Raw genomic sequence first — 7,235 nt, forward strand, 5'->3', positions numbered from 1 at the left:
TTTAGCTAGGACCCTAAATGGCGCAACAATCGCTAAGCGTGATGGTACCTAAACTAGCGTCGCTTCTTCTTGTCATTCTTTCGTGTGCGATTACCCCGGTGTCCCGGAGATGACTGTTCCGAGCTGCAATCATCACTGTCCGTGTATGGCTGGAAATAAATAGTAATAATTATAATACCATCTAAAAAACTATTTTTAATCAAGCAGATATGTCTATGATACTACATATATTTTTTTCAATTAACACATTCATTGCCACCCAGCCAAACAAGACATCCACGACAGGCCACAACAATTTCATCATATAAAGTAGTAGTACCATGATCCCGACTATCGGGTCGTCCGGCCTGGGAACGAAATCATCAAATACCCGATAGTCAGGTTTTCGGCACTGAATGTGTTAAAGGAAAAATGGAAAATTCATCACTGGGCAGGGTTTAATGATGCGACTTTTTGGAACATTGGTATAATTGCTCTTAACCAATTGCGCTAACATTTATAAAATAATACAATCAATTCTGCTCAGACCTTTTACAAGGGGTTCCTAAACTTTTTTATATTATTAGATTTTTGTACATGTAATACTATTATTGTCAGTTTTTCTATGCAAGATATGCAATAGGCCCCTGATTGTGGTATATATAAAATTTGTACAAGGGGCCTCAGGAGGCCAGACTAAATACAAATATTTATTATTGCACTGTCCAACAATATAGTTGTAAAATATAGCTCAATTCTGTGGAATTGTTGTAGAAGGAGCCCTTAAGGAACTCTAATAAGGTAATGCATAAAATTTAAATTAATCACCCTTTCATAAACAATCGGCTCACACTGTTCGTCGGTCAAAGTAACACAGGCCAGTAGGCACATCAACTGAAAAGCTGCACCAAGGTATAGGCCATATCTTATCACCGTGCTCATTAGATCTTCAGCAAAAATCTCGCTTAGTATCATCGTCGATTCTTAAGAAACGATCAATAAACGTCTAACACACGTGAAAGTGTCTTAGGCACTTCAAACTAAATACGAATTTATGGTGTTTTTATATAACAATCTTGAGTTTTGAGTACGTAAAATCAAATTATTATTTAGTTGTTTTGTTTCATCTTCATCTCTTACTCCCAATCCCAAATATTTTTTTTTCAATTTGACATTGATTGACCGGGACGACCGGGACAATGGCGGATATCCGCAGTGTTACCATTACAAACGTAAATAGTGATGTATAAGTGTCATGTGTAAACCGGTAAATTAAGTCCGCTTCATAGATTTAATATATAGAGATCCCGTCTCAGCGAGCTGTCACTGTTGCCACTTTTGTTTAGTGTACGATTAACAATTTAACACCACCTTACTGTAGCCATGTCGATAAAGTCATATCGATAAATTATCGACATTTCTTGCAATGTTAATTTTACTTCAAAGGTTTAACGATACCTAAAATGAACAAAAACGCTTTTATTATTTATTGTGGTTATCAGATCACAATTTCATCGTCACGCCCCAGCAGGGAACGAAGGGAAAGTTCAGATATTTACTAACTTATGTGTTCCGCAATAATTGAATTATTTTATTATAGTCTAATATATTTATTATTCATTAGCATTTCAATTATGTTTATGTTTAACGAAGATATTGAAGCTTCAATTAATAGCTATTTCGTTCCACTGTGTAGCGTTTATCGATATATAACATGATTATAATCGACTTTTCACATCCCTAAAAGAGCACACATACACGTTTTTACGCACACATACACAGCCTGGATGCACCAAAAAAGGCAACACTTGGATTTGAAGTTCATCTTGTCAACAGTATGGTTGTCCTTTTTTGACAAATGGCATTTTTAAAAGAGCGAGGAGAGAGAAGTGATACTAGTTGCTGCGCCGTCAAAGTGAACAGAAAACGTTGGGGCCTTGGTCCGCTTGCTAATTATAGTTTGGCAAGCCATTTCCGTCAGTACTTAAACGCGGCGAATTTAAAAAATGTAGGCACTAAAGCTTGACTCTCATAGAAAATTTGAATTTTCGTGGCGACATTTTTTTCTACGGTAGGTTTACCAGAGTTATCTACATACATATATATATATCAAATATAAAAAGTCAGACCAAGCTAAGTTGGCAGCGATTTTTATAGCCCAGACGGTCCAAGTGTTATTATAAACGTCAAACTTCTATGAAATTATGACGTATAACACTTGCACTGCGTCAACTGCGTGGACTATCAAAATCGCTGCAGACATTTCTTGATCTAATTCTTGTCTTGGTCTGCATCCCAGCCAGCAAAACATTAGGCAAACAAGAAAACGACGAAGGAGGTTCGCTACATTATATTAGGTACTCAACCAAAAAAATTCAATATCCCAATGCCTTTTACTATACAGCCAGTCTCACTGAAGTTGTAAGTTAATTATTTTTATCACGCGTAATCAATAAGCAGCCAGATTAATTGACTTATAAAATGGTTTTCCAATTTAATCTTTGTTGAACATGATTATGTAGCACAGTAAATAACTGAATAGCCCTGTGTAATTGAAAAAAATAATCCGGATTTTTTTTTAATTTTCTAATCTGTAGTGAACCTCTTTCTTATAACATTTATTATTTTTCTATCCTATATGCCTAATTCATATTGTCATTCTCATACGTCATGTTTTGCTAATTAAAACCTACAGATTAGGTTTTGCCTATTATTTCAATTTAATTAGCAAACAAAACGACTAATTACGAATGGATAAGTATTTACGCCCTGAGCGCTTTGAAGGAGACCCATCGCAAAGCACCGCGGCCGCAGAATGGGAACATTGGAAGAAGACCTTCAACAACTTCCTCGCGGTGCAAGTTCTCTCTTCCGTTCAGGTCAAGCTAAATATTTTAATCAATCATCTGTCTCCAAATGTCTATAACTACATAAGCGAGTGTCAAACTTACGAACAAGCAATACGCGTACTAGACGGGATTTACGTAAAACCTAAGAACATCCTTTACGCGCGTCATGCTCTCGCTACACGAAAGCAAAACAGTGAAGAGACAATCGACACATATATTCAAGCTCTGAAACAATTATCTAAAGACTGTGACTTCACTGCCGTCGATGGCAATACAAACCGGAACGACAATATCCGTGATGCCTTCATAGCAGGAATCTCTTCAACAAAAATAAGAGAAAGGCTTCTTGAGAACTTGAGCCTAACGTTAGATGAAGCACACAACCAAGCTCGTTCCCTAGAGATGGCAGAAGTCAACACATTACATTACAGCAGCACGACCCCTGTGAATGCAACTATTGAGAATATACGCAATACAGCTGGTCCAAGCGAAAACACTTCCGCTGCCGCGCCAGCCTTGCGCTCTAATCGAAAATGTTTCTTCTGCGGAGGACGTGTGCATCCACGCAAGACCTGTCCTGCCTTCGACGCTTCTTGTCAGCTTTGCAATAAGAAGGGACATTTCGCTAACGTATGTCGTAGCAAGAATCAAACCAGCGCTGCAATATCTGATACGAATAATGTCAGTTCCAGCATCGTCGCTGCATCACCGTCATCGTTACGCAGAACAACGATGCCTACGTACATCAACGGTATCAAAGCTGAAGTATTGCTAGATACTGGCAGTGCCAAGAGCTTTATGGATTCCAAATTTGCTAAGACATGTTCCTTGACAAGTAAGCCCAGCCAGCAGACAATATCCATGGCCTCGCTAAGTCATAGTGCACCAGTTGCAGGAGAAATAAGTATCGATCTTACATTGGGTAAGCATTCATATGAGAACTTACGGCTACTGCTAGTAGAAGATCTATGTTCCGACGTCATTATTGGCCTCGACGTATTGGCTCAACATTCTTCTATCGCATTCGATTTTGGCGGTCCGAGAGAACCCTTAGTTGTCTGTAATGTGGCTGCAGCGTCCGTGCCTGCAGTACCTTTATTTGCAAACCTAACGCCTGGATACAAACCGATTGCCATCAAGTCACGGCGGTACAGTGACGACGATCGACGCTTTATTGAGGAGGAGATAAAGAACCTTTTAAAGGAAAGTATCATCGAAGAAAGTAGGTCGCCGTGGCGAGCGCAGGTACTAATTACGAAATCTACAACCCATAAGAAACGTCTTGTAATCGACTACTCAAGAACTATTAATCAATACACTGAACTAGATGCTTACCCGCTTCCCTGCATTGAAGAATTGATTTCAAAAGTGGCTAAATACTCCGTCTTCAGCGCTATAGATTTGAAGAGTGCCTACCACCAGGTGCCAATTTTGCCAGAGGAGAGACATTTTACTGCGTTCGAAGCTGCCGGAAATCTTTACCAATTCCGCCGCATCCCTTTTGGTGTTACCAATGGAGTTTCTAGCTTCCAAAGAACCATAGATTGGCTTATTCGGACAGAAAATCTGGCAGGCACATTTGCCTATCTCGATGACATAACAATATGTGGCAAGTCACCTGAAGAGCATGATACGAACTTGCAAAACTTTCTGACAGCTGCTAAAAAGTATGGCCTGACTCTCAATGAATCCAAATCTATTTTTAAACAATCTTCCATTAATATACTTGGCTATACGATCGCTAATAATGTTATCAAACCTGACAGTGCCAGATTAGAGCCTCTTTTAAACTTACCTCCTCCTCATGACTTGCCCAGTATGCGCAGAGCCCTGGGCATGTTCGCACACTATTCAAAGTGGATACCAAACTTCTCTGAAAAAGTACACGAGCTAGCGAAAACAAAGACATTTCCACTAACCAATACAATGATTAAAGATTTCGGAGATCTTAAGAACTACATAGTAAAATCGTGTGTTCACGCCATTGACGACAACGTTCCATTTACGGTCGAGACAGATGCATCGGAGCACTCGATTGCAGCGACGCTTTCACAGGCTGGCAGGCCTGTAGCATTCTATTCGAGAACACTCAATCAAAGTGAACAGAACCATTCGGCGATTGAGAAAGAAGCTTATGCGATCGTTGAATCCTTAAAGAAATGGCGGCATTTTCTCATCGGGAAGCTATTTCTGCTCATCACTGATCAGCGTTCTGTTTCCTTTATGTTTGACAAAAAACATACCAGTAAAATCAAAAATGAGAAAATTCAGCGCTGGCGCCTGGAGCTGTCTCCATACAAATATGATATAGTGTACAGACCCGGCACGCAGAACCATGTAGCGGATGCCCTCTCCCGTGTCTGCGCCATCGTCGATACACCTGCGAAGCTGCAGTCTCTACATGAAGCTCTCTGTCACCCCGGAGTGACAAGAATGGCACATTGGGTTCGTTCCAAAAACTTGGCATATTCCATTGAAGAAATAAGGAACATGACGAACCAATGTCGCATCTGCTCAGAAGTTAAGCCTAGATTCTCTAAAGCAGATCCACAAAATAGACTAATAAAAGCTGTAGCGCCTTTTGAAAGACTGAGCATGGATTTTAAAGGGCCGGTACCGTCTAGATCAAGTAACAAATACATTTTAACAGTGATCGATGAGTATTCCCGATTTCCGTTTGCCTTTCCATGCTCCGACATAAGCGCCAAAACTGTTATCAAACATTTAGACAGCATTTTTAGTATGTTTGGCATGCCTGCCTACGTACACTCCGATCGTGGGACATCGTTCTTGTCGGATGAGGTGAAGGACTATTTTAACTCCAGAGGAGTAGCAACAAGTCGTACGACGCCATACAATCCTCGAGGAAATGGCCAAGTCGAGAAACTGAATGGAACCCTGTGGAAATCTATTCAGCTAGCGCTCAAGTCTAGAAACCTACCAATAGAATGTTGGGAGGATGTCCTTCCGCAAGCGTTGCACTCAATACGTTCCCTGCTATGCACAACTACGAACTGCACGCCACATGAGAGGATGTTCCGCCATCCGCGAAAATCACCAAATGGAGAATGAATTCCGACATGGCTAACTAGCTCAAACAAGGTCCTTATGCGACGATTTAATCGAAAATCGAAGTACCAACCGTTAGTAGAAGAAGTGGAGGTAATAGAAACCAATCCCACGTATTCATACGTACGGACTGAGGATGGACGAGAGACGACTGTGTCCAACCGTCACCTAGCTCCTCTCGGGTGCTGTGAACGGAATATCCCTGGGGATAACGAGTATGTAGATAACGACCCCGAAAGAGCACAGTCACCGCCACCTTCATGTTCGCCACCGAATACGCCGAATTCATCACCGACTCACTCAGGCCAAGATTCGCCGTTCGCCACTCCGCTGTCGCAATCGCCATCCGAAACTCTGCAAGAAGTGCCAGAGCCACTGAGCCCTGATGGCAATGAACCCGCAGGTGCAGAGCAACCCCGGAGGTCTGGCAGAATCCGGAATTCGCCGAAGTATTTATCCGACTATATCTGGCCCGGGTGAATGTAGTGAACCTCTTTCTTATAACATTTATTATTTTTCTATCCTATATGCCTAATTCATATTGTCATTCTCATACGTCATGTTTTGCTAATTAAAACCTACAGATTAGGTTTTGCCTATTATTTCACACACGTGAAAGTGTCTTAGGCACTTCAAACTAAATACGAATTTATGGTGTTTTTATATAACAATCTTGAGTTTTGAGTACGTAAAATCAAATTATTATTTAGTTGTTTTGTTTCATCTTCATCTCTTACTCCCAATCCCAAATATTTTTTTTTCAATTTGACATTGATTGACCGGGACGACCGGGACAATGGCGGATATCCGCAGTGTTACCATTACAAACGTAAATAGTGATGTATAAGTGTCATGTGTAAACCGGTAAATTAAGTCCGCTTCATAGATTTAATATATAGAGATCCCGTCTCAGCGAGCTGTCACTGTTGCCACTTTTGTTTAGTGTACGATTAACAATTTAACACCACCTTACTGTAGCCATGTCGATAAAGTCATATCGATAAATTATCGACATTTCTTGCAATGTTAATTTTACTTCAAAGGTTTAACGATACCTAAAATGAACAAAAACGCTTTTATTATTTATTGTGGTTATCAGATCACAATTTCATCGTCACGCCCCAGCAGGGAACGAAGGGAAAGTTCAGATATTTACTAACTTATGTGTTCCGCAATAATTGAATTATTTTATTATAGTCTAATATATTTATTATTCATTAGCATTTCAATTATGTTTATGTTTAACGAAGATATTGAAGCTTCAATTAATAGCTATTTCGTTCCACTGTGTAGCGTTTATCGATATATAACATGATTATAATCGACTTTTCACATCCC

This window comes from Cydia splendana, chromosome 9 (assembly GCF_910591565.1).
Source record: "Cydia splendana chromosome 9, ilCydSple1.2, whole genome shotgun sequence".
NCBI classification, from domain to species: Eukaryota; Metazoa; Arthropoda; class Insecta; order Lepidoptera; family Tortricidae; genus Cydia; species Cydia splendana.